The sequence below is a fragment of the Podarcis melisellensis genome (genome assembly GCF_964234715.1).
Source record: "Podarcis melisellensis genome assembly, chromosome: W".
NCBI lineage: Eukaryota > Metazoa > Chordata > Lepidosauria > Squamata > Lacertidae > Podarcis > Podarcis melisellensis.
In genome coordinates, this window is record NC_138535.1 from 23,391,937 (window position 1) to 23,419,293 (window position 27,357).

General features: G+C 48.1%; 1 pseudogene across 1 annotated transcript in view; it reads right to left on the minus strand.

Annotated features, from left to right (window-relative positions):
- Positions 1-27,357, minus strand: part of LOC309361273 (inositol polyphosphate 5-phosphatase OCRL-like) — a 55,480-nt pseudogene that overhangs the window by 3,672 nt on the left and 24,451 nt on the right. The window contains exons 2-11 of the transcript in view: positions 15,801-15,918; positions 15,524-15,718; positions 9,662-9,844; positions 8,844-8,943; positions 8,479-8,729; positions 5,045-5,098; positions 3,109-3,212; positions 1,564-1,698; positions 953-1,063; positions 323-488 (exon numbers count right to left, since the gene is read on the minus strand). The product of the transcript in view is annotated as an inositol polyphosphate 5-phosphatase OCRL-like (transcript). The remainder of the gene's footprint in view (positions 1-322; positions 489-952; positions 1,064-1,563; positions 1,699-3,108; positions 3,213-5,044; positions 5,099-8,478; positions 8,730-8,843; positions 8,944-9,661; positions 9,845-15,523; positions 15,719-15,800; positions 15,919-27,357) is intronic.

Below are 27,357 nucleotides of genomic sequence, written 5' to 3' on the forward strand. Positions count from 1 at the left end.
TCACTGGTTCCCTGCGATGCCAAAAGGTGTTTGGGGACCCTCCAGCATTGCTTGGCTTCAATTCATTTGTCTGTGTGTCTTTGTTTAAAGCTGGTCACACACACTTTTACACTTTGGGCTCAGCTGCTTTGACGTGTGGCCCTTGGAGGCTTGAGCATGGGGCAATGCAGCCCACAAATGTTAAGCCTCCCCTGCTCTACCAAACTCCCAAGGTTTGAGGGAGGAGGGTTGGGAAGAGGAGGGGAAAAGGAAGGCCTTCCCTAGATGAGCCTTGGGGTCCCTTTCCAACTCTACAGTTCTCTGATTCCAGAGAGAGACGCGCAGGGCTCCAAGTATCCCTCGCAGGGCTCAGCGCGAAGCCATGGCTTCCAATACTGGCTGTCACTGAGCTTGGGGATAAAGGAGAAGTGGAGGGTGACCTGCCCGTTGTTTGTGATCTGGAACCTCTCCTTCTGCAGCTGCCGGAACTTCACATTCTCAAACGGAAACTGCAGAGCAAAACGGGGGGGGGGGGAGGAAAGAGAGTGTTTGCCTTCAGCAGAGGCAAGGAAACATGCTCCAGGGGGAAGTTTGTCCTTGGCCCCGGCCTCTCATTTAGGGGACTGCACATGCAACAGGTCCACGTGGGGCTCTCCAGATATTGCTGCACTTGCCACTGGCCATGTTGGCTGGGGATGATGGGAGTTGTAGTCCAGCATCTGGAGGGCACCACGCTGGCGACCCCTGGAGTCTTTGCCTGCAAGGAAGAGGAAGAGGCTGCCACTCAGTGGAAGGGCATCTGCCTTGCATGCAAAGGTCCCAGGTTCTATCCCCAGCATCTTCAGGTAGGGCTGGGAGAGATCCCCCGGAAATCCTGGGGAACCGCTCAAGACTGAGCTAGATGGGCCAAGGCCTTCTTTCCCCCCTGGTCTTTTTGCAGCAAACCCTCTTTAAGGGGTTGGAGAGGATCCTATTCGTCCTTACCTCCCTCCAGGGAGGGAAGGAATTCGTTCTCCATCCTGTCCATCAACTGAACAATATCCTCAATCACTTTCCGGTACCGTCGGTCATCCACAACCTTCACCTATCGGGGGGGGGGGGGCAGAGCACATTTGTTGGGGCTATGGACTAAAAAGGGGGGGCATGAGTTAAGAGCAGAAAGGCCTGATGCACCCCCTGTTCCCAGCCCTGAAAGAGGCAAGTACTGTAACTCTGAGAGCTTCCCCAGGATGGCAGCGGCTGTGACTTCCAGAGCCAATGGGCTGAAGCCCAATGCTCCAAGCCAAGTACCACAGAAGCTCCATTGCATGAATGGAGCCAACGGTTAAGGTATACAGTTCAGCCCATGTGGTCTGCCATGCCTGCAGGAGCAGCGTGTACTCAGAACAGTGGAGAATGGAAGCCTAGGGATTTAACAGAGCCAAAACCTGCCCACTCCTTGCACCGGAAGTCATTGGCCAAGGAGGAGCTCTGTGGAAAGGGGCCTGGTTGTTGGTCAGGGCCTGCCCAGATTCAAGGAGGTGCCACATAGCAGGCAACTAAAAAGCCTGAATAGATGATAGCCCTGGCCAGGGCAGGTGTTACCCTGTGAGGAAGAGGGAGCTGGCGGGCTTGTGGTCGCTCCTTTTCAATTCCATGTGGCTTCGGTAGCTGAGCTGATTCACGCTGCCTCCTCGCCAGAGGATTGGCTCACACCATGCTGGCACACGGCACTTCCCACTGCAAGGAGACAGTTGGACTGGCTGAGGCAACACACAAGGCTCACACAGTCAAACTTTGGCTCCACACACGGCCTGTGATCTTGACCACGGTCAAGAGCTGGAGATGATGGGGCTTGGGAGTCCAACTTCTGAAGGGGCGGACCTTGCAGGTGTGCACGCATTTTGCCTCATGGAGAGAGTTGTCAGGAAATCAAAAGCTGCCTTCTACCAGGTCAGAATGATTTTCTGACCTCCCCCAGTTTGGATTCCTACATTGCAAGGGATTGGACGAGATGACCCTCGTGATCCCTTCCAACCCCACAATTCATTAATTAAGTCTCCTCTGGCTGGCAGCAGCTCTCTGTGGCCCAATCCTTTTTCAGGTGGAGGTGCCTTTCAACTTGAGACTCTGCATACAAAGCATATGGCACACCACCAAATGATGATCCTTCCCCAAAGCAAGGGGCCCCGTTATTCTTGTTCAGACACTATTTTTTCAGTGATCCAAAAGACCCTTTCTGGCACCTGAAATGCTGCCCAAAGGAGCCTGCCGTTTTCCGGCTTCGTCACTACATGTTCCGCCTGTCCTTTTGATTTCCCCATTACCACAGCAAGAGCAATGAAACTAGCAGGCCTAGGTGGCTTCTGACAGTTGTCAAGAACCACAAGAATATGCCACATCCTGGATGGTGAGGCTCAATGGCTACTAGCCATAATGGCCAGAGAACATACTCCACCAAGAGAAGCAGTATGGCTTGGAGGAGGGGAGCGTGCTGTTGCACCCAGGTCCTGTTTGTGGGCTCCCCGAGAGGCATCTCATTGGCCAATGTGAGAACAGGATGCTGGGCCAGATGGACCAATGGCCTGATCCAGCAGGGCTGCTCTCATGCTCTTATGCCCTGGCAGACTCATCTTGAGAGAGCACCAAGTCTCATTCCCAGACTTCCTTGACACAAACAGGATTCTCTGCTTAAACACGCCATGAAACAGGATGCTGATTATCAGGACAAATGTGGGGGAAAGGCTGCTTGTGGAAAAGGAGCCAAAGCATTTCCAGAGACTTTGAGCAGGGATGGCTTGAGGAAGACAACATATCACAGCCTTGCATTTCACAACTCGCCTAGCAGCCTTTGGCAACCGGGAATTCCATGCAAGCAAAGTGAGCAGGTGAAGGAGAGCTGGATCTCTCTCTTCCTCCGTGGCTTGGTGTCCATTCTGGCTGCAGAGGAAAGGAAGTCCGTCCAGCCCTCAACTCTAGCCCTCCTCCAACAGCTTGCTTAGCAGAAAGCCATGTTTAAAATATATGTTTTACTAGCCTGCTCAGGAGGATGGAAAGGCAGGACACTACTAGCATCTCAGCAGACTAGGAAAAACAAACAAGCCTTGCAGAAGAATGATTGAGAGGACTTACTTACAAAGGCTCAACTATCAAGCAGGATCTGTTTTAGAGTCGAATTTGTACGTCGGGATGAACTTGATCTCTCCCTCTGTGAAATCAGCAAAAGCTGTCTTTTGGGTACGCTGAATGTTTAGCTAAAGCCAAAAAGAAATCGCTTATCAGCAGAGAAGCAGAAGACCCCCTGTTGCCTGACAATGGAGTCTATTAACAGCCACTGTTGTGCTGGAAGACCAAGGTGAAGTACTAGTAGGTTAAAGGTAAAGGTAAAGGGACCCCTGACCATTAGGTCCAGTCGTGACCGACTGGGGTTGCGGCGCTCATCTCGCGTTATTGGCCGAGGGAGCCGGCGTACAGCTTCCGGGTCATGTGGCCAGCATGACTAAGCCGCTTCTGGTGAACCAGAACAGCACACAGAAACAGCGTTTACCTTCCCGCCAGAGCGGTACCTATTGATCTACTTGCACTTGGACGTACTTTCAAACTGCTAGGTTGGCAGGAGCAGGGACAGAGCAAGGGGAGCTCACCCCGTCGCGGGGATTCGAACCGCTGACCTTCTGATCGGCAAGCCCTAGGCTCTGTGGTTTAACCCACAGCGCCACCCGCGTCCCTACTAGTAGGTTAGCCAAGTGCAAAAAAGGGGTATACCTGCTGAGATCCTATCTTATACCCAATTCTTAAAGGTACAGGATGCTTGTGCATTTTTGCCCCATGTCATCTTAAATTACTTTGCTGCATCACACGACAGGAAAATCCTCTAACTCAGGAGTAGCAGACACGTGGCCCTCACAATGCTGCAGAACTACAATTCCCATCATCCCTGATTACTGGCCATGATGGCTGGAGCCAACAGGAACTGCAGCTCAGTAACATCCGGCAGACCACAGGTTAGCTATACCTCCAATAGACAATCTTATATGTACCAATAATCCATACAAACTGTTAACAACCACCAGAATACACCCCCGACACTATGAGCAACTGCAAAACCACCCTTTTGCATCCTACGTTGGCTCCCAGGACGTTTCTGAGCACAATTCTCAGTGTTGGCGCCAACCTTTAAAGCCCTAAATGGCCTCAGCCCTGAAAGAGTGTCTCCATCCCCATTGTTCAGCCCAGGCATCAGGGTCCAGCACCGAGGGCCTTCTGGCCTTTTCCTCACTGTGAGAAGCGAAGTTACAGGGAACCAGGCAGAGGGCCTTCTGAGTAGTGGCACCTGCCCTGTGGGACACCCTCCCGTCAGATGTCAAGGAGATAAGTAACTATACAGCCTTTAGGGAAGTTTTTAATGTTTTATGATGGTTTTGCATATGTTGGAAGTCCCCCCCTTGCCTTCCTTGCAGCATCCTTCTCAAAGGGCTAAGGCACGACTACGCTCACAGAGTTTAAATCCACCGTAAGGTGCAGCAATCAGGCCTGTTTCAACACAAAATACCAATGCTCCTTATGCCAAGTGGGAGAAAGGTCGTCAACATGATGAACACACAAACCTTGGAGAGAAAAATGTAAAACAAAAAGCACCAGCAATTTAATTGGACTTAATGGAAGTCTCTGCTGATAAGAACATGTGAGCAACGCAGATTTTCCAGACAGATGCAAAACCTAGAGCAGGAAACCTTAGACCTTTCGATATTGCTGGACAGCAGCTATGCTGGGGCTGATGGGAGTCCAACAACATCTGGAGCGTGTGCTGAGCTAGGAAAGCCCTCTAACTGGGAAACGGCAGAGCAGTCCTACTTATTCCAAGGCAACCCTCCAACTTAATTGGGACTTGCTTCTAATTCAGGTTGCACAAACCGGCAACCTTAAAAAGCATTTGTAGAAGTCGCAGTCATCCTATGTTATAGCTACACTTTGCTCCTAACTGCCTGAAAGTGGTTTCTCTAGCCTAGGCTGGGGTATCCCAGACAAAGGAAATAAACAGGGCAATATCCTAAACCACCACATATAACACAAAGATGTCTCTCACCTGGTCGTAGGTCAGAAGTCTCTGAAGCTCATTTTTAGTGATCAGATGACAATGCTGGAAAAAAGCAAAGCAACCACAGCTACAGGCTAGCTCACGGGGTCGGGGGTCGGGGGTCGGGAGGCAGCCTGCTGCCACTTCCTGCAATATGTAGTAAGACTGATAACTAGGATTGGGCAGTATGATCATATTAGGCTAGTGCTCTGTGAACTAGACTGGCTCTTGAACTGCTTCCAGGCCCAATTCAGAGCATCCCATTTGGCCTTTCAAGTGTTTCAAGGTTTGGGGAAAGGGTACCAGAAGAAGGCCCACTTATGTTTGCACTGCCTCTCCACTGACTAGAATCCCTTTCCCAGGGAACTCCTGCTCTTTCAAGCATGGCAGGGCCTTTTCAGTCATGGCACCCGACCTTTCAGAATAATCTCCCAAAGAGGTTCACCTGGCCCCTGCTTTGATGTCCTTTCAGCAAAGACTTTTAGAATTTCCCCTGGTTCTTGAATTCATGGGCAGGGCGCTTGTGGCCCTCCAAACCCTGCTGTAGTACACAGGAACATGGGAAGCGACCTTATATTGAGGCAGACCATTGACCCATCAAGCTCAGGACGGACTACATGGACTGGCAGCAGCTTTCAGGCAGAGATCATGCCCAGCCCTAGCTGCACACACTGGTGACTGAGCCGGGAACCTTCTCCATGCAAAATGGCCGCTCTGCTTTCGCGTTACTGCCCTTAACAAACTGCAACTCCCACCCCGATCTCTGGAGAAGTTGCCCACATTTGCTATAATCTCATCTAATACATCTCTGCCACTCGGTTTATGTTGCTCTCTCCTGGCTGCTCTAGTAGAAACCTTAGTGGTGCAGCTGCAGCAGCAGGGATCGCCGACACTGCACCCTCCTGGTGTTGCTGAAGTGGAACTCTCATGAGCCCGTCAGCAAGGCCAATTCTTAGCAATTATGGGAATTTTGGTCAATCAACATTTGGAGAGCACAATGCTGCCTGCCATAAAGAAGGCTGATCACCGAAGAATTGATGCTTTTGAATTCTGGTGCCGGAGGAGACTCTTGAGAGTCCCAAGGACTGCAAGAAGATCAAACCTCTCCATTCTGAAGGAAATCAGCCCTGAGTGCTCACTGGAAGGACAGATCCTGAAGCTGAGGCTCCAAGACTTTGGCCACCTCATGAGTGGCCAATGGATCCAAACTACAAGAAAGAAGATTCCACCTAAACATTAGGAAGAACTTCCTGACAGTAAGAGCTGTTCGACAGTGGAATTTGCTGCCAAGGAGTGTGGTGGAGTCTCCTTCTTTGGAGGTCTTTAAGCAGAGGCTTGACAACCATATGTCAGGAGTGCTCTGATGGTCTTTCCTGCTTGGCAGGGGGTTGGACTCGATGGCCCTTGTGGTCTCTTCCAACTCTATGATTCTATGAGAAGAGAAGACTCCCTGGAAAAGACTCTGATGGATGAATGTATTGCCAAAAATGTTATTTTTGTTTCAGTCATTGCAAATTCTGGACAAGATGGACTGTTTCAAGAAGTGGCAGAAAGACATTTCTAGATTTGTCTGGCAGGGCAAGAAGCCCAGAATAAAATTTAAAATACTAACTAACGCAAAGGAAAGAGGTGGATTTGCCCTGCCAGACCTTAAACTTTACTATGAATCAGCAGCATTCTGCTGGTTGAGAGATTGGCTGCTTCTTGAGAACACAGACATTTTGGACTTAGAAGGTTTCAACAATGTTTTTGGGTGGCATGCATATTTGTGGTACGACAAGGTTAAAGCACATAAAGCATTTAAAAACCATATTGTCAGGAAAGCATTGTTTAATGTCTGGATAAGATACAAAGACTTACTGGAAAATAAAACCCCAAGGTGGTTGTCACCAATGGAAGCAAAGGCTCAGAAAAAACTCAATATGGAGGCCAAATGGCCGCAATATTGGGAAATATTGGAACAAGAAGGAGACAAATTGAAATTGCAGAGTTTTGAGAAATTAAAAGATAAAGTGCAAGACTGGCTTCATTATTACCAAATAAGAGAGGCCTATAATTTGGACAAAAAAATGGCTTCCAGGTGGAAAAATCAAAATTGGAAACAGAACTGTTAGATCCCAAAACTAAGATACTTTCAAGAATGTATAACTTGCTGTTAAAATGGAATACGCAGGATGAAATGGTTAAATCTGCTATGATTAAATGGGCACAAGACATTGGTCATAACATTATGTTTGCTGACTGGGAACAATTGTGGACCACCGGTATGAAATTTATGGCATGGCATGTAATGCATTGAGAGAGAATATTATGAAAATGATATACAGGTGGTACATGACACCAGTCAAGCTTGCAAAAATATATCATTTGCCCAACAATAAATGTTGGAAATGTAAAGAAAATGAAGGTACATTCTTTCACCTTTGGTGGACGTGCCCAAAGATTAAGGCCTTCTGGGAGATGATCTATAATGAAATGAAAAAGGTATTTAAATATACCTTCCTGAAGAAACCAGAGGCCTTCCTCCTGGGCATAGTCGGCCAATTGGTGCCAAAGAAGGATAGAGCTTTTTTCATGTATGCAACAACAGCAGCAAGAATACTTATTGCAAAGTATTGGAAGACACAAGATTTACCCACCCTGGAAGAGTGGCAGATGAAGGTGATGGACTATATGGAATTGGCGGAAATGACTGGCAGAATCCGAGACCTGGGAGAAGAGTTGGTGGAAGAAGACTGGAAGAAATTTAAAGACTATTTGCAGAAACACTGTAAAATTAACGAATGTTAAAATGATGTTGGATTGAAAATAAGTGGCATTAGCAACAAAGTTATTAAGAATATGCAAAAATGAATTGATAATGGTTGGAAATAAAGAGTTATAATATGTTAAGATATAGAGATAAGACAATGAATGAGGGTAAGGATTTGCTGATTTGATTATGTAAAGGGGATACAAAAAGGGGAGGTGAGAGGAGGTCAAGGAAACAAGCAAATGAGTTTAAAGTTATAAAAAAACAGATTTGTTTTTATTTTTTCTTATTTTCTTTTTGTCTTTTGTCTTTTGTATGTTGTATTTTTATTTTTATTTTTTCATGTATTTTTGTACTTATGTTTTTGTAAAACTTTAATAAATATTTCTTTAAAAAAGAGAAAAGACTCTGATGTTGGGAAAGATGGAGGGCACAAGGAGAAGGGGACGACAGAGGACGAGATGGTGGGACAGTGTTCTCGAAGCTACCAGCATGAGTTTGACCAAACTGCGGGAGGCAGTGGAAGACAGGAGGGCCTGGCGTGCTCTGGTCCAGGGGGTCACGAAGAGGCGGACACGACTAAACGACTAAACAACAACAAATGCTGCCTACCCTGAGCTACACACAGGCAGGAAAGTTACAGAAACGTGACTCAATTTGCTTCTCCAGATAGCGGAGACCAGCAAGTTACATCAGCCAAGGCTCTCTCCCTCCAAGCCCTCGAAACGCACTCGTGTTTCATGATTGTCAGCTGCGGCAGACCCTGGTCAGGGGGCAGGAAGCTCATCTGGGCACCGATATCCTTGTAATCCTGGTTTCGGCGCCCGAAGTCTTCCACGTGGGCAGCAAGGTGGGAATTGACCATGCAGAAGCTGGTATTGTTGCAGACAAGCCTCACGGCCACACACCCCTTGTTACCCTGCAGGGGCGGAGCAAAGATGGCTGTTAGTGAGCAAGCAGGAAAGAGGGGGAACTGGTTGGCAGAGATTAGAAAAACAGACAGACAGACAGACAGACAGAAAGATCGACGTAGGGAATTCCGCTGTCAGGGTCTACTCCCCATCTTCCCCATGATGCCTGTGGCCACTGTCTCCCTCATCACTTCCTTGATGCGGCTGAGCTGGTCCTTCCTGACAAAGATGAGCACCAGCTGCACCTAGAAGATGCAAGGTACTGGGATGTCTACCAGCTCTGTTCATTGCTTGCTGTCCTGGGCCGGCTGGATGCAGATAGGAGTGGCAGGTGGCACCAACTGGGGATCCCCCAAGGGAAGAAGGCTCAGAGCCAGGGAACTGGTGGGGGGTCGTCCGAGGGAGAAGAGGGAGCAGACTGTGAGCAAGAGGAGGTGTTGGAAACTGAAGAGGCAGGAGGGCAGGAAGATTCTGTGGCAAACAGCAGCCCAGAATCCGAGGCAGAAGTGGAGGCTGGAGGCGGGGGTCAAGAGGCAGAGATCAGGCAGGCTGCTGAAGAAGCCAGGGGGTCTCCCCATCCTGCTGCGATCAGCTCCCCTCCCTGCTGGTCTCCCAGAACACAGAGAAATTAAGAGGAGGGAGCAAAGACAGGCAAGGTGTCAGAGTCTCAGGATGCTTGGGAAGGACCAGGGGGAGGAGGAGACTTCAGAGAGTGGTGGGTGGGTAGCAACCTTCAGCCTTCACAACTACCTCACTGGGGCAAGACCTGTTGGGAAAGGTTTCTGTGATCACGAGGCCTGCACGGTTTGGGTTTCTTTGAATAAAGAATGTGGGCTTCTTTTGAATAAAACACCACTGACACCAGGTGTTTTTTCTTGCTGACCTCCTCCTCCTCCTCCTCCTCCTCACTCCAGCTCCTGACAGCTGTCTGGCTGCTGAAGAAATGGGTGGGGTTGGACTTACTTTCTTGTACTTGGATTTGGAACGCAAAGCCTTTTCCACAGCTGTCAGCCACTCTTGCTCCTTTGTCGAGTCCAAGTAGAAGAAAGCCTCTGTGCTCAGGTCCAGCTCCTGGAACCGAATGCCCAAGTGCCAAAGAGAAGGATGTGGAAGTGCAGGAATAGGACTCCAATCGGAACAGACGTGCTGGTCAAATATGCAAAGACAACAGGAGTGTGCAAGGGCAGGCAAGATCAGGACCAAGAACAAACAAGTAATGCCAGCCACTTCTTCCTCAGCTTAGCTATTCGGGGCCCCAAAGGAGCTTTGCTAATGAAAGAAAAAAAGCTTTTCCCTTGTATTTTTTAAGATGTGTCAGCCAGCCTGATATCTAAGCACTATCCCAGTAGCCACAGGCAACCAGAAATTCTTTGAAGGCAAGTGAGTTGGTTGATCTCTCCATTCTTCCTTCACCTGGCAACCTGGTTTCCAGGATGGCTTTCTGGGAGCAGAAAACCACCTCTCAGATCTGTTGTGCCAAGCTTGTTTGCTAGAAGATTACCCCGTAACACCCTTGTCCTCTTTGCAAACCTCCTAAAAGGCTAGCCTTCTGTGTTTCCATGCTGGCCATGAAGGAATGGGCATTCCCGACTCTGAAAACAGCACAGAAATACAGCCTGTCTAGTAAAGGGGTAAAAAGAGCAAGCTAAACAGCCTCTGTAAAACAGTAGCATCTGAAGCTGCTAACCACATACTGATAAACATATCATAAAAGGAGACATGAAAAACAAATGGCCACTGGGTACTACTAACAGTGGGACACGGGTGGCGCTGTGGGTTAAACCACAGAGCCTAGCACTTGCAGATCAGAAGGCCGGCGGTTCGAATCTCCGTGACGGGGTGAGCTTCCGTTGCTCGGTCCCTGCTCCTGCCAACCTAGCAGTTCAAAAGCACGTCCAAGTGCAAGTAGATCAATAGGTGCCGCTCCGGCGGGAAGGTAAACGGCATTTCCGTGTGCTGCTCTGGTTCACCAGAAGCGGCTTAGTCCTGCTGGCCACATGACCCAGAAGCTGCACACCAGCTCCCTCGGCCAGTAAAGCGAGATGAGCGCCGCAACCCCAGAGTCGGTCACGACTGGACCTAATGGTCAGGGGTCCCTTTAACTTTACCTTACTACTAACAGTACGAGGAAATAACCAAAGCAAAAACTCAAAAACTTTGTTTGAAGTAGTAAGCTTAGCATTATAAGGATGACCCACACCAAGTGTTGGGGGGGGTGTCACACCTCCCTTTCCTCCAGCACAGCTTTTAGGAGGAGTTCCAAAGGTTTTGCTTCAGTTTTGGATTAACTGCATCTTGTCACAATGTCTGAAGCTGCACAAACCGCTTCATTTGAACCATGGCTCCTTGAAACAAGCCCATTTCCAATCGTGGGTTTACAAAGCTGGTCAAATGAACCACCTTAGGATCTGGACACACCAAACTGTGGTTAATTTAAAATCCAAGTGGAAGCTTCCCAATAGGCTTGGGGTGGGGGAGAGGTGTGCAAACCTGGAGGAGAGGCTGCCGTCCTGCTCATAATATGAAGCCACGGTTCAGTATGTGGCACCAAGGGAAATTGCCCACCACAACTAATACTTTCAATTACCCACCCATGTGGCCTGAGTGAACAGGACAGACTTTGCCTGGCACCCAACAATAAAGCTGTCATGTAGATGTCGCTTTCTCCAGCCCCAACTCTGATACAGGTTATAATAATAATAATAATAATAATAATAATAATAATAATAATTTATTATTTATACCCCGCCCATCTGGCTGAGTTTCCCCAGCCACTCTGGGCGGCTCCCAATCAGTGTTAAAAACAGTACAGCATTACATATTAAAAACTTCCCTGAACAGGGCTGCCTTAAGATGTCTTCTGAACGTCAGGTAATTCTTTATCTCTTTGACATCTGATGGGAGGGCGTTCCACAGGGCGGGCGCCACTACCGAGAAGGCCCTCTGTCTGGTTCCCTGTAGCCTCACTTCTCGCAATGAGGGAACCGCCAGAAGGCCCTCGGCGCTGGATCTCAGTGTCCGGGCTGAACGATGGGGGTGGAGACGCTCCTTCAGGTATACAGGACCGAGGCCGTTTAGGGCTTTAAAGGTCAGCACCAACACTTTGAATCGTGCTCGGAAACGTACTGGGAGCCAATGCAGATCTCTCAGAACCGGTGTTATGTGGTCCCGGTGGCCACTCCCAGTCACCAGTCTAGCTGCCGCATTCTGGATTAATTGCAGTTTCCGGGTCACCTTCAAAGGTAGCCCCACGTAGAGCGCGTTGCAGTAGTCCAAGCGGGAGATAACTAGAGCATGCACCACTCTGATGAGACAGTCCGCGGGCAGGGAGGGTCTTAGCCTGCGTACCAGTTGGAGCTGGTAGACAGCTGCCCTGGACACAGAGTTAATCTGCGCCTCCATGGACAGCTGTGAGTCCAAAATGACTCCCAGGCTTCGCACCTGGTCCTTCAGGGGCACAGTTACCCCATTCAGGACCAGGGAATCCTCCACACCTGCCCGCCTCCTGTCCCCCCAAAACAGTACTTCTGTCTTGTCAGGATTCAACCTCAATCTGTTAGCCGCCATCCAACCTCCAACCGCCTCCAGGCACTCACACAGGACCTTCACCGCCTTCACTGGTTCTGATTTAAAGGAGAGGTAGAGCTGGGTGTCATCTGCATACTGATGAACACCCAGTCCAAACCCCCTGATGATCTCTCCCAGCGGCTTCATATAGATATTAAAAAGCATGGGGGAGAGGACAGAACCCTGAGGCACCCCACAAGTGAGAGCCCAGGGGTCTGAACACTCACCCCCCACCACCACCTTCTGAACACGGCCCAGGAGGAAGGAGCGGAACCACTGTATGACAGTGCCCCCAGCTCCCAGCCCCTCTAGACGGTCCAGAAGGATGTTATGGTCGATGGTGTCAAAGGCCGCTGAGAGATCCAGCAGAGCTAGGAAACAGCTCTCACCTTTGTCCCTAGCCCGCCGGAGATCATCAACCAGCGCGACCAAGGCAGTTTCAGTCCCATGGTGAGGCCTGAATCCCGATTGGAAGGGATCCAAATGGTCCGTTTCCTCCAGGCGTGCTTGGAGTTGTTCAGCAACCACCCGCTCAATCACCTTGCCCAAGAATGGCAGATTTGAGACTGGGCGATAGTTGGCCATTCACCACCCCGCAGAGCCCATCGCCCAGCCCTTCCCGGCTCGCTTTTATCAGCCAGGATGGGCAAGAATCAGGGAGACAGGTGGTCGGTTTCACTCGTCCAAGCAGCCTGTCCACATCCTCGGAGGTAACAGATTGGAATTGATCCCATGTAACAGGACCAGACAGAACTCTAGCACTCTCCCGCCCTGGCCCTGCTCCCACGGTGGAGTCTAGCTCCTTCTGAATCTGAGCGATTTTATTCGCAAAAAACTTTGCAAAAGCATTGCAGGAGGTCTTGGGGTCCCTACCAGGCCCCGGTGGTACAGGTGGTTCTGATAGATTGCGAACCACCTGAAAAAGTCTCCTGCTGCTGTTTTCTGCAGATGCAATGGAGGCGGCGAAGAAGGCCCTCTTCGCCGTCGCCATTGCCACTTGGTAGGCTCGACGTTGAGCTCTAACCCGTGTCCGGTCTGATTCAGAATGAGTTTTCCGCCACCGGCGCTCTAGCCGTCTCAACGATTGTTTCATCACCCTCAGCTCCGGGGAAAACCACGGGGCTGTCCGGGCTCCATGCAATCGGAGAGGGTGCTTCGGAGCCAGACAGTCAATAGCCCTGGTTAACTCCGCATTCCAGCGTGCCACCAGGGAATCAGCTGAAAGGCCATCAACTTGGGATAAAGCATCCCCTACCACTCTCTGGAAGCCAATTGGATCCCTTAAGTGGCGGGGGCGGACCATCCGAATCGGTCCCACCTCCCTGCGTAGGGGAAGGGTTGCGGAGAAGTCCAGTTGCACCAGGAAGTGATCTGACCATGGCACTTCTTTTGTTTCGCTTTTAGTTAATGTCAGATCACCAACATCCGTAGAGGTAAACACCAAGTCTAAGGCATGTCCGTGGCTATGAGTTGGGCCAGACTTATTCAGGGACAGCCCCATGGAGGCCATGCTTTCCACGAAGTCCCGAGCAGCCCCTTGTAAGATCGTGTCGGCATGGATGTTAAAATCCCCCAGGACAACTGTTACGGCAAAAATCTGGGTGCGAGGCTGCTCTGCCACCCAGCTCATCGGACTCAGTCCGTGGGTCCCTGCGGAGGAAAATGAGCTCAGCCGGAGACAGGAGCAAACTGCAGAAGATCCAAGTTTATTGGCCAACAGGTTCAAGACGAGATTGAACAGTGAGAAAGGGGTGACATGAGTTTTTGAAACTTCCCTCCATGTCCCAGAATACAGTGCAAAACACGTCATGAATACATTAAAGAGAGGTTTGGTTACACAGATTACATCATGAATATATTAAAGGGAGGTTGGGTTACACAGATTAACATATGGAGGAGGGAGGGGGGAATATGCAGAGCTACACCGGATTAACATAAGGAGGAGGGAGGGGGGAATATGCAGAGCTGGAGATATGCACAGATAAACACTTCCTGGGGATGAGAAAACAATGGTCTCAAATATGCATATTCTGGCACCTGACATTGCCTGGAGGAAAGGCTGATCAGAGCAAACTGGCACGTTGATTTTCTATGAATTTTATAGATTTTAGTCCCTTTTGACATTGACAATTGGAAATAAATTGATATATTGTAGCGAAGAAGAAGGTGAAGAAGACATGCCCCCCCCCTTCCGTAACAGTAACCAAGCTAGGTGTCTCCAGGAGCATATCCGCCACGACCTGAAGCAGCTCGGGCAGGGAATCCTTGGTGCAGCGGGGAGGTCGGTACACCAGTAGGAATCCTGTACTGCCCCTATTGCCCAACTTCCAGAACATGCACTCAGAAAACTGGGTCTTCCCAATAGGACGCCTGGTGCAGACTAATGACTTCCTAAAAATCACTGCAACCCCCCCCCCCCCGCCCACATGACCTGGGTTGCTGTGCGTAAGAGAAACCTGGTGGGCAAGCAGCGGCAAGGACAGGCCCATCTGCTTCATCCAACCAGGTCTCTGTCACACATGCCAGATCAAATCCTCCATCCACAATCAGGTCGTGGATGGCAGTGGTTTTATTCATCATTGACCTGGCATTGCACAGCAACACCTTCAGGTCATGTGGGTTTCCCTTGCTGATTACTGTATCCTTCCGGTCAGGACCAGACCTGGAGGCAGGGATAGTCCTCAAACAACGACTAAACCTGCCTCCTCGGTAATGACATGGTCTGGTCTTAGCATAACTCCTCCTCCTGCCCGTGATCACTGAGATCGGGTGTCCCAATACATCTCCCCCTGTGGAACCTGCCCCACCCAATCTATTGGCTGAGGCCCACTCCCAGGCAGCCATGACCCTTCCCCTTAAAAGGCAAAATACAAACTATATAATAATTTAACAGAATAATAATAATAATAAAACAAAACAGAACAGAACAAAACAAAACAAAGCAAGAAACAATAGCCCTGACTAAATGCTTATCCCACCCCAAGCAAAAATAAAGTAATGAAATAATATAATATTATAAAAAAACAACAACCACCATTTAAAGTGCTGCAAATTAAAAGCGATTAAAACATTTAAAACCATTGTGTCCATTGCTGCTGGTAGCTGCTCTAAACTGTAGTGGTAGTGCAGGCCCCGCCCCCTAGGCCGGATGGAGTTGGCAGGAGAGGGAGCGGTCCTCCCAACACTCACGCAAGCAGCAGCAGCAGCAGCCGTGTCCCGGAAGCCTCTCTCAGGCCTCTTATGCTGTGGTGGTTCCACTGGTCTTTGCACTTTGGCATGATCCGAGCTGAAATTCTGGGTGTTGACATATTCCTTCTCTCTCTTGGCGAGGACGTGCTGGATGAGTCCCTCTCTCTGTCCGGACTGCGGATGTGTGGAAGGCACAAAGAGCTGGCGCATAGTGTGGGTCATTGGGGTTGCTTCTTGCTCATGCTCTCCTTGTCACGGATACGCCTCAGGGAGATGAGAACACAACTCAAGTAGTCCTTCAAAGCAAGGAGGTGGGAGGGCACAGTACACCTCTAAGGCAACTTACAGCCTGCTTGGTGGCAGCGGTGGGGGTGGAGGCTCCCCATTTGCTGATTCTGCAGGTTTCTTTCCTTCTCCATGAAGTTATCCTCGAATCCCAGAATTCCCGAGAGAGGAAAAGACTTCTGAGGTTAGAGAGGCTTGTCGCCGGAAATCACCCCCCCCTCCATTAACACGTGTAACGCACAAGCACCACACTCACACATGCACGCAGCTCCCCTCCCTGACCCCAGAGATGTCCCTTTAGAGGGCCATCTCTTAACAGCCTTCCGTAAATAAGGAAGCGCTAGTCTGACAGCTCTTCTCTACAGCGCTCCGCATCGCCCTATCTTTATTGTGAGTAGACCGGCCGCCTGAACTTTAGGTCAAACGGCGGCCGCCTCAGCCAATCAACATTGCCGAACAGCGCCCCTTGCGGCGGCCACGCTGGTACTGCAGGCTGCAAGCGCCTTTTCCTCACCTTTTGACAGCTCTCGATACAATGTTTCCGAGTTTAATTGACCGTGACTGATGTAATCAAAATGTAGCAAGTAACTTCCGAAAGGCGAAAGTACTTTGAACTTCAAGGACAATATTCTTTATAAATTCACCAAAAATCAGCCGTACATCGGATTTTCACCGGACCACTTTTATTTTGCTACATATTACAAGGACTATCAAAGGGGGGTGACCTGATGCGGGGCAGCCATAATCCCTTGACCGAGCGGTCACGTAGTCAGCGGCCCTTCTCAGCGGACGTGACTACCTTGATAGCCATCATGATGGGCTCAGACAGAAGGCTATCAAGGACACAATAAACTGCACCCTTTAGTGTATTCCATGCGGACTCGCACAAAAGGACTCTGACCGGATTCCCCTCAGGGGGCAGGAAACTTCGCCCTTCTCTTTTGTTCTTGTAAATAACTCATATGGGGAGGGGAGAGGAGGCTCCGACCAGGTGTCAGGTCACTCAGATTACCTGTGTAGCCCCTCCTCGACTCCTCCTAATATTAATGTAATCATGATGTAAATGTGATGTAATTCTGGGGGTGTAGCATAGGGGATTAGCAACTAATAAAAGTTAGGGTCTCCCTTTGTTCGGGGCTTCCATCTTGCTTCACCTCGTGGGCGGTGGGAGTCCTGTCGCGACAGTCTTTTCTTGAATAAAGACCGAGCCTACTGGCTGCTGTTTTGCTCTGAATTGCTCTGGTCGGTGTCTTCATTTGTCCAAGAGAGCCCTCGGACTTTCCTGTAACAGGCTTCAGAACCGTTTGGGGAAGTTTCGGGAAAGGAACTTAGAAAATGTTCCTGCCTCCCCACAGCACCACATTTGCCGGACAATTGCCTCTCAGCTTATGCATGTTTAGGAAGGATTGTGGAGGCAAGAGGTCCTCCCCTCAAGGCCTTTTCCTCTAAAGGAGGTAGACTGGTCTTCTCCAATCCTCTGGCCACTGCTGAGTTTTCCAAACTTGCTGGCATATTGCGTGTAGCACCTTAACAGCATCATCTTTAACAAAATTTAATAGTTCAGCTGGAATACCATCACTTCCACTGGCCTTGTTATTAGCAGTGCTTTCTAAGGCCCATTTGACTTTGCTCTCCAGGATGTCAGGCTCAAGGTCAGCAACCACACTACCTGGGGTGTATGAGACATCCATATCTTTCTGGTATAATTCCTCTGTGTATTCTTGCCACCTCTTCTTGACGTCTTCTGCTTCTGTGAGGGTCTTTCCACCTTTGTCCTTTATTATGGTACTCTTTGTATGAAATGTTCCTTTCATAGCTCCAGTTTTCTTGAACAGATCTCTGGTTCTTCCCATTCTGTTGTTTTCCTCTATTTCTTTGCATTGCTCGTTTAAGAAGGCCCTCCTGTCTCTCCTTGCTATTTTTTGGAAATCTGCATTCAATTTCCTGTATCTTTCACTATCTCCCTCGCATTTTGCTTGCCTTCTCCAAGTCCACCTTTCCTTTTGAAGCAAAATGTCATTGAAATGGGGGAGAAATGCCCTGCATGAAGTCTTGGGTTTGCAATTTGGGGAGAGGGAAGACTGTCTGCGGCGCTGGGGAGCAGGCAGGCTAGCGAGGCCCCCTAGATCTAGAGGCCCATGGCTTCTGCCTACTTAGCCTATACATAAATCCGGCCCTGCCTATGTCACAGTGAGCACAGGCCCATCGATCACGTGCAAGGCATTCTGCATGTTGGGAAGGAGCCTCCTGTTCTGGGCCAGGTGGAAGAGTGACACCAGCAGAAGACTGGGTGGTGGGGTCGAAGCTGATCCCGGGGAGCACGTGAGGAGTCAAGGCTTCCCGCATGAAGGCCTCGCTTCCCCTAGAAGTCCCTGCCTCCTGGTCTGTGTTCGCTTTCTTCTTCAGGTACAGCGCCAGCATGTTCTGGATGGTGCACCTGCTTTCGGGGGAGAGCTTGTAGAACTGGTCCACACTAGAAGAATAGCCATGAGACGGGTGAGACTCCTGCAAGGCGTCCCCAAAGTCAGGGGAACATAAGCGCATTTGAAGAGCCTTGCTGGCTCAGGCCAAGGCCCATTCAGTCCGACATCCTGTTGGCATGTAGTTGGTCCACCACAATTGCAAGATTATTGCATCCTTCAGGAATGGTGTGTCCAGCTCCATCTGAGTCATCATCCAGGCACACTTTGGAGCTGCATGGATGAGAGATGGGCATCTTCGGCCAGTCAGGGCTGAGGAGCTGGCAAGATCCCCTGTACTGAGCCGGAAAGCAAACTCTTTGGCCTCCGAGATCTCTCCCGACTCTCAGCAGCCCTCACTGTGAGCCATACTAGAGGAATGTTGTCCTGCTTTTGCTGAGCTACAACACAGGAGCGCACCCCCAGGGGGCCATGATGTGGTAACCCTGGCGAAGCATTGCAGAGCAACTGAGAAAGCAGAATGATGTTTGCGTGGACAGTCCATTAGAAAGCTGCACTATTATTGCATCGATAGCACATTGCAGAATACGGCCCCCCTCCAGGCAAAAACATCCGTCTGGCGGGACAGTAGCTTTGATTTCGGAGGTTGTGGTTTTACATCTTCCTATTTATTTATTTATTTATTTATTTATTTATTCAAAATTATTTATTTATTTCATAAAATTAAACGCTGAAGAAGTGAATACCAGAATAGATCAGAACTCACTCCCAAGGTAAGGGGAAGAGACATGGCTAAGATGGCAGGACAGCTTACTCTATGGTGTTAACCCCTTCATGCACTAATTAGACTGAAGCATGATGGTTATATGAGACTGGTTATCCCGCACAATATGCTCTCACACAACCCATGCCCTCCAACTGAAAACCCATTTCCTGGACAATATCAACATTGTGTTTTGTGCCTGTGAACTGCACAGTGAATATTTTTATTAGAAAAGAAAACAGCCCGGTGTTTCAGCTTCTCAGAGTTGTTTTATTCAGTGCGCTGCTACAGCTTGTCACACCCAAATCCTCCAAAGGAATCTGCCAAAGTGCTTTTCCAGGCAAAAGGGGGCAGAGGGAGAGAAACCAAGAACCTCAAATTCACTAGACCAGGGGTGGGGAATTGTGTGGCCCTCTAGATGTTGTTGGATTCCATCACCCCTGACCGTCAGCCATGCTGCCTGAGGCAGAAGGCCATTGGATCTGGCAATATCTGGGAGCCCACAAGATTCCCTGCCCCCGCCCTACACAAACAACCAGGCACTCAGCTGTGAGGCACACCTCTTACCGGAGGGAGGGTCACTCCAGAGGCAGCTGTGGCATGAGGGTGCTGGATCATGCCTTTGTGGGCCCATCTGAGGATTAAAGAGGACCCCCTAGGAAGCGTGCTTGGAGATCTTCCTTACCACGTGGCTCTCTGGCAAAAACACAACAGTACTAACGGCCATATGGAACCACACCTCAAAGCTGGATCAGACTTCCCAGATCCTGTAGCCTACATCAGGAGGAAGACTGGGGCAGAGGGGCCTAGAGTGGGAGTCAGAGCTGCTCTTAGGGCTGCATGTCTGAAGCATGGGCAGAAATCTTTGGGTGTGAGGTTGCATGGGGCTGTCTCTTTGTGTTTTGGTGATGCCAGGCCGCCAGCCAGCCAGAGGCAGGCAACCAACTGGCTTCAGGGGCAAGCTCCTTTGCAAAGCCAGTCTGATTTCACCAAATGCAATGGCAGAGTGACCATTCGACCCGTGTTCTGCTTCGCTGTGAAATGGCGTGTGTTCCTCAACCCAGAGAACCTCTTGTTCAACGTCAAGCTGGTCTAAGGAAGAAAAGCATAAGAGTCAGTCTTGAATCCCCACACAGATGTGCTGGGAGATGCCTGCACACCGCACACGTAAAGCACATCTCCTCCCACCCACACCCAAAACGTCCTGGGAACAATGGTTTGTTAAGGGTGCTGGGAATCGTAGCACTGTGAAAGGAAAAGTAAGGTTCTTAGGATGCTTTGGAGGGGGTGGAATGTTGAATACACAGCGGCCACATGGACGGATGGACACACCCACACCCACACACCCCAGCATAGCTTCAGCGTTTAGCACCAAAAGTCTTCAGCCAGATGTCATGCAACCCTTTGGCAGGGGCAACTTATCATTTTATTGATTTTCCATAACAAAGAATTAAAAAGGCGGCCAATCTTGCAAAGGAGTGTTGCCATTTAAACTGCAGGTGTGACGTAGGAACCCGAACAAAGAGAAGGAACCAGCTACCCAGAGTCTGCTTCCGATTGCCCTTGTTCTCCACCTCCCTCTTTCCTAATCAGCCGCAAACAAGAGTTCAGATTTGAAAGCCTTGTTATCACCTCATTCCCTTCAATTAGCCAGCTGCTCTGGCAGATGACATCAGTTCCTTCCCGCTCCCAATATTCCTGCTCCTAACCTGGTTAGCCATAGCCCGGAAGCTGAATCTCAGGGGAACGCCTTTGGGCTGGGAAGGGCTCATCTTTCCTGGGCCTCTTCTCCCCCTCAGGAAGGGGTGCTTGGCTCCTGGCCTGTGAAATGCGCTCAAAATGTAAAGATGCCTTCTTTCCAGGGAGCCAAGGGAGAAGGGGGGAATTTGAAATACCTCCCAAACTTCCCACGTCAGAGATGCAGGAGTTGCATCACCTCCAACTTCCTCGGGGATGAAGCAGCTACGAAAAACGAAGCATCCCACCTGGGCACGGTTTCTGAGAGAGCAACAGCAGAAGACCCAGACTCTGGCAAGATGAGCATTTGTCCAGTGGATTCTGGCCGCTCCATGAGGGCAGACAGGGGATGGCTGCGGTGGCCGCCAGCCCCTTCCCACTCCATCTCAGATACAGAACACATTTGCTCTGCCACTCCTTGGCTCTGGCGCCACCTACTGTTGGCCTCCTTGCCTTCCACCCTCCCAGTCCCAATGAGCACCATCCACCCCTGCTCCAGAGGCGCAGAGCAGTAGTTAGGTGATCTTGCGCCCCGGCAGAACCGTCCAGATGGCGCCCCCAGCCACGGACAAGTTAGCTCTTCTTTCTGCCTCTCCTCCACCCCACCCCCCAACCATTCAATTCACCCTGGAAGTACAAGTATCAAAAAGTAAAATGTTAGAGGCTTCCCCCCACCCCATAGCAATATAATTGGATTCAGCTAGCTGGTCAGTCTACTTTCGGTTTCACTCCTGGCTCCTTGTTAAATTAATACTGCATCAGAAACTTCCCAAGCAGATATCCAAAGTTCTTTGGCATTTCTCCAGTTGTTAATGAGATGTCTCTTCTAGTCCAGGGGAGTCTTTTCATCTTCTTCCAGGAAACTAAGAGTCGAAAGCCTTGATTTTCCGTTTTTTTTTCCTTTTTCCAGTCATTTCCACAGTTAGTCATTATTAGAGTTATTAAAACCTTATTATATTAACAAATTTTTTAAGTCTCCCTTGCTTTCCTGGTGACCTTCAGCTTAAACACAAACTGCTCTGGAGTGAGAAAAACCCTTCACACTCCAAAAGCCCAGCTGGAGGGACCTGGAAGTGTGCGGGGAAGAGCAGTTTTGTAGTGGGTTTGTTGCACAGGAGCACCAAGTTCACTAACTGGCTGATTCAGATTGAATCCCATTCAAAAAGAGTGCAATGGTGTGTGTTTCAGCCAGCCATCCGGCTGCTGCAACTATTCCCTGGGTGCCACCACACTGTCCTGTCTGTGTGTTTGGAAGGGAATGGGAGCTATGCTCCCCCCAGAGACACTCCACTCCTTCTTCCTTAGCTGTGTTGCTCAACAGTTGAGGCAACCTTCACAGTTCTGGGATGCCGAGGAAGCGAACCAATAGTCATGTTCATCTGTACTGGCTCAGTTACAGATAGGTAGCTGTGTTGGTCTGCCATAGTCAAAACAAAAAAATTCCTTCCAGTAGCACCTTAAAGACCAACTAAGTTAGTTCTTGGTATGAGCTTTCGTGTGCATGCACACTTCTTCAGCAAGGTATCTGAAGAAGTGTGCATGCACACGAAAGCTCATACCAAGAACTAACTTAGTTGGTCTTTAAGGTGCTACTGGAAGGATTTTATTTTTTTTTTGTACTGGCTCAGTATGACCTATTCTGACAGGTGCTGCCTTTCATATTCACGCCCAAGAGCCTTTCCGCTCCAGAGATCTGGGGCTGAACCCGGGATCCCTAAAGAGGGCTGCCTTCAGTTGTCTTTTAAAAGTAAAATAGTTGTTTATTGGTTTGACATCTGCTGGGAGGGCGTTCCACAGGGCAGGTGCCACTACCGAGAAGGCCCTCTGCCTGGTTCCCTGTAACCTTACTTCTCACAATGAGGGAACCGCCAGAAGACCCTCGGCGCTGGATCTCAGTGTCCGGGCTGAACGATGGGGGTGGAGACGCTCCTTCAGGTATACAGGACTGAGGCCGTTTAGGGCTTTAAAGGTCAGCACCAACACTTTGAATTGTGCTCAGAAACATACTGGGAGCCAATGCAGATCTCACAGAACCGGTGTTATGTGGTCCCGGCGGCCACTCCCAGTCACCAGTCTAGCTGCCGCATTCTGGATTAATTGCAGTTTCCGGGTCACCTTCAAAGGTAGCCCCACGTAGAGCGCGTTGCAGTAGTCCAAGCGGGAGATAACTAGAGCATGCACCACTCTGATGAGACAGTCCGCGGGCAGGGAGGGTCTTAGCCTGCGTACCAGGTGGAGCTGGTAGACAGCTGCCCTGGGCACAGAATTAACCTGTGCCTCCATGGACAGCTGTGAGTCCAAAATGACTCCCAGGCTGCGCACCTGGTCCTGCGCACCTGATCCTCTCAAGAGAGGAGAGTTTCCTGCAGAGTCTGGCCAGCTGCTCATCCCTTCTCCCTGCAATCTCCTTCTTCACCTCTTCCACATGATTCAGCAGATCATCTTCTTCTTCTTCTTCTTCTTCTTCTTCTTCTTCTTCTTCTTCTTCTTCTTCTGCTGCTTCTTCTTCTGCTGCTGCTGCTGCTGCTGCTGCTGCTGCTGCTTCTTCTTCTTCTTCTTCTTCTTCTTCTTCTTCTTCTTCTTCTTCTTCTTCTTCTTCTTCTTCTTCTTCTTCTTCTTCTGCTGCTGCTGCTGCTTCTTCTTCTTCTGCTGCTTCTTCTGCTTCTGCTTCTTCTTCTTCTTCTTCTTCTTCTTCTTCTTCTTCTTCTTCTTCTTCTTCTTCTTCTTCTGCTGCTGCTGCTGCTGCTGCTGCTGCTGCTGCTGCTGGCGCAGTTGTCTCAACTTCTCCACAGTCTTCAGCCTCTCCACTCACAATTAGGATTGGGATTTGAATTGAACTGCTTCCACCCTCTCAGCTCACAAGTCCTCAGGCTTCTCCTTGACTGCTTTTCACATAATAAACAACAATGGGAAATAAACTCCATTTAGCTGCATTCAAAGGTGAACTTACCTAATTCACCATTCTTGGGAAAATATGGAGACCAAAACAGCATTCTTTTGAAATTCACACCTCTGAATTTCTCAAGGTTGACCCAGCCAGGTAATGTTCACAAAAAATGAATTTATGAGGGTAAAGCACGTATCAACATATTTATACGAGAAGGTAGCCACCCTAGCATTTGTTTTTTTTTAAAAAAAAAATATTTATTACTTTTAAAGATTACAAAAAAGGAAAAGAAAAGAAAAAAAAGACAAAAGAGAAAAAACAAAGGAGAAAAAAACAATACAATATATAGACAATAGACAAAACCGAATCCCTAACCCTAACCCTAAATAAAACAAAACAAAAACAATTTAAAAACATACACCACACCTTTTCCATACTCTATCTTTCATTCCCTTGTTTCCTCGACCTCCTCTCACCTCCCTTTTTGTATTCCACTTCTATTAATTGTTTCAGCAAATCCTTTCCATCTTTCTCTATTTTCTATCATATTATAAATAACATATTTTTTAACCTTATTTTCCATTAAAACTAAAATACTTATATATGCTTAACTCTTTATAACATTTCTGCTAAGGCCATAAAATATCATTCCACCATTTTTCTATCACTCATTAATTTTACAATATTTCTAATCTTCTTTCACCATCTCCTCTCCCTGGTTTCGGATTCTGCCAGTCCTTTCCGTCAATTCCATATAGTCCATCAACCTGGAGATCTTATGTCCGAGGCTCTTAACTCTTTTCCAGGTCCCTTCTGCAGGTCTTCTTCATATTCTTTAATGCTAAAGAGCAAATCTCGGGAAAACTCCAACCTAACAATACTTTTATTCCTTCTGGACAGGTCAGCCAAATTTCCATATTTGAAGCTAAGATCCATAAAGTGTTTCAGAACATGTTTCAGGATTCCTCCAAATCCAAAGGCCCCCAGAACTTCAATCTCCTCCAGACCCAAGTCCATGTCAGTTAATCCCTGCATAGAGGGATCTTTCCAACTTTCCTTCTTCAGTCCAAGCCGGGATCCGATCCTCAAAATCTGACTTCTTCTAGATTCAATCATAAAAGGCCTCAATTTGTAGTCCTCAATTTGCTTCTGTAAGACTAAGGATCCCGCTTGTATTACTTTAGGTTCAACAACAACAGCTTTCTCCTTCTCCTCCACAATTTGTCCTGCCCAAGTAGATTCCTGTACCAAGTCCTGAATTACTTCTGTGTTGATGCTCACTTTTTGTCTCAAATTAATCACTTTCTGTTCCAAGTTATCAATTTTAAAAGTCATGTCATCCGTCTTCTTATGAAGCTGTTCCAGCGAATACCTTATCTTACATAATACAGTCACTATGGCTTCTCCTGTCAACATTTTAAAATGGTCCAAGGTCAATCTCTGGTTCTCACAATTCCTTATCTTGCAGCTGGCGATTCCCCAGTTACACTCCTGTAACAGTTTCAAAAGCTCCCTCTAGAGGGAAACAGTCTCCACTTGTATCAATCCTTTCAAACACAACTCAAACCATAAAAATAGTTTCCATTTTCAGTTACTTTTCCTCCTTTTTAAGAGCAGAAGAGGGCAATGGAAACAGTATCTTTCTCTTATTTAGCTAGCTGTCAAATATGGTCTGTTCGCAGTTAATGAACTCTTTTCTTTCCAGGTTCAGAGCAGTGGTAATTTGATTTTTCACTCTCTCCTGCAGGCTCGCTAGGTCCAAAATTTCCCCCCTCTTCTCCTGCTTCCAAGGGGGGTTTTGTAATTTTAACCGATGGAAATTTAATCCTTTGCCAAAAGCTTTCAAAGACTTTAGCTTGTACCGTCTTTGCTTCAATGTATTTACAAAAGCGGAAGGCGGACTTCCTGTTTAAGACCTTCCCGCTTTGGTGCCAAATTAAGGTATTTAAAGATCCAATTTTCCGTTCTACTCACGGGTAGTTGTTTAAAGTCCAATTGTCCACAGGAAAAAGTCAGCGCTCTCCGGCAACAGCAATGCGGCTTCACTCCGTGAAAGAAGCAGTCAATTCGAAGCACCGCGCCACTCACCCCACGTCACTCTGGATCCCCAAAACAGGGTTTCCCCGCGAGTAGGGGAGGCGCAAAGGGTGCCAGCCGAATCCCAGGTTCACAAGCTTCTCCCGCTTGTGATTTCAGTGGGTCTCCGCCTTCGCCGTGGTGGTCAGACCCTGCTTTCCATGGAGCAAGTTCCTCCTGATCGGAGGAGCTCCGCCATTGCCGGAGGCGGGTAGCCACCCTAGCATTTGATTCATTTTCAGAATAATAAATAAATAGCAAACCGATATGGGAAAAGGAGAAATGGGGAGAAGTTGAAATGAGAAGTCAGTCCGGACTTGCTTCTTGAAGTGCTTGTTCCCTCACTAGTAACAAGAGGGACACTTCCAAGGAGGTCTTTGCTTTCCTTGTCCAGGTCTGCTTGATAGGCCAGAATTTCCCCTCTCTCTTTCCTCCGAATCTCCAGGCGGCGACAGATCTCTCCCTGACAAGAAAAGGGAAAACTCAGCTTTGATTGAGACACAAAAAGAGGAGATGAATATTATACTGGCTTCTTGGGTCCAGTGGCCTTGCTATATATATATATTTTAAATAATATTTATTAAAGTTTCAAAAAAGTTACAAAAATGAGAAAAGAAAAGGAATAAAAAAAATAAAAAGAGAGCACAAAATACAAAATACAGCAAAATAAAAACAATTAAAAACATTTCCTTCTTTCCATGTCTTGTCTTTCATTTACTTGTTTCCCTGACCTCCTCACACCTCCCTTTTTTGTATTCTAGTTCAATTAAATATTTCAGCAAATCCTTTCCAGCTTGGTTTTTATCCTAATAATTTATCTTAGTGTACTATAATTTTACATCCTCATTTCACCAATTAAAAAATCAATTTTTACCTAATCTTTTATATCGTTTCTGCTAAAACCACATTACTTCATTCCAACATCCTACTAACATTCCTGGATCTTACAATGTTTCTGTAAATAAATTTTAATTTTTTTCCAATCTTCTTCCACCAACTCTTCACCTTGGTCTCGGATTCTGCCAGTCATCTCCGCCAGTTCCATATAGTCCATCACTTTCATCTGCCATTCTTCCCGGGTGGGTAAATCTTGTGTCTTCCAGTATTTTGCGATGAGTATTCTTGCTGCTGTTGTTGCATACATAATAAAGTTCTATCCTTCTTTGGCACCAATTGGCCGACCATGCCCAGGAGAAAGGCCTCTGGTTTCTTCTGAAAGGTATATTTAAGTACCTTTTTCATTTCATTATAGATCATCTCCCAGAAGGTCTTAATCCTTGGGCACGTCCACCAAAGGTGAAAGAATGTACCTTCAATCTCTTTACATTTCCAACATTTATTATCGGGCAAATGATAGATTTTTGCAAGCTTGACTGGTGTTATGTACCACCTGTATATCATTTTCATTATATTCTCTCTTAAGGCATTGCATGCCGTAAACTTAATACCTGTGGTCCATAACTGTTCCCAGTCAGCCATCATAATGTTATGTCCAACATCTTGAGCCCATTTAATCATAGCTGATTTCACCGTTTCATCCTGAGTGTTCCATTTCAACAGCAAGTTATACATTCTTGACAGATTCTTAGTTTTAGGATCTAACAATTCTGTTTCCAATTTTGATTTCTCCACTTGAAACCCAATTTTCTTATCCAAATTATAAACCTCCATTATTTGATAATAATGAAGCCAATCCCTTACTTTGTTTTTTAGTTTTTCAAAACTCTGCAGCTTT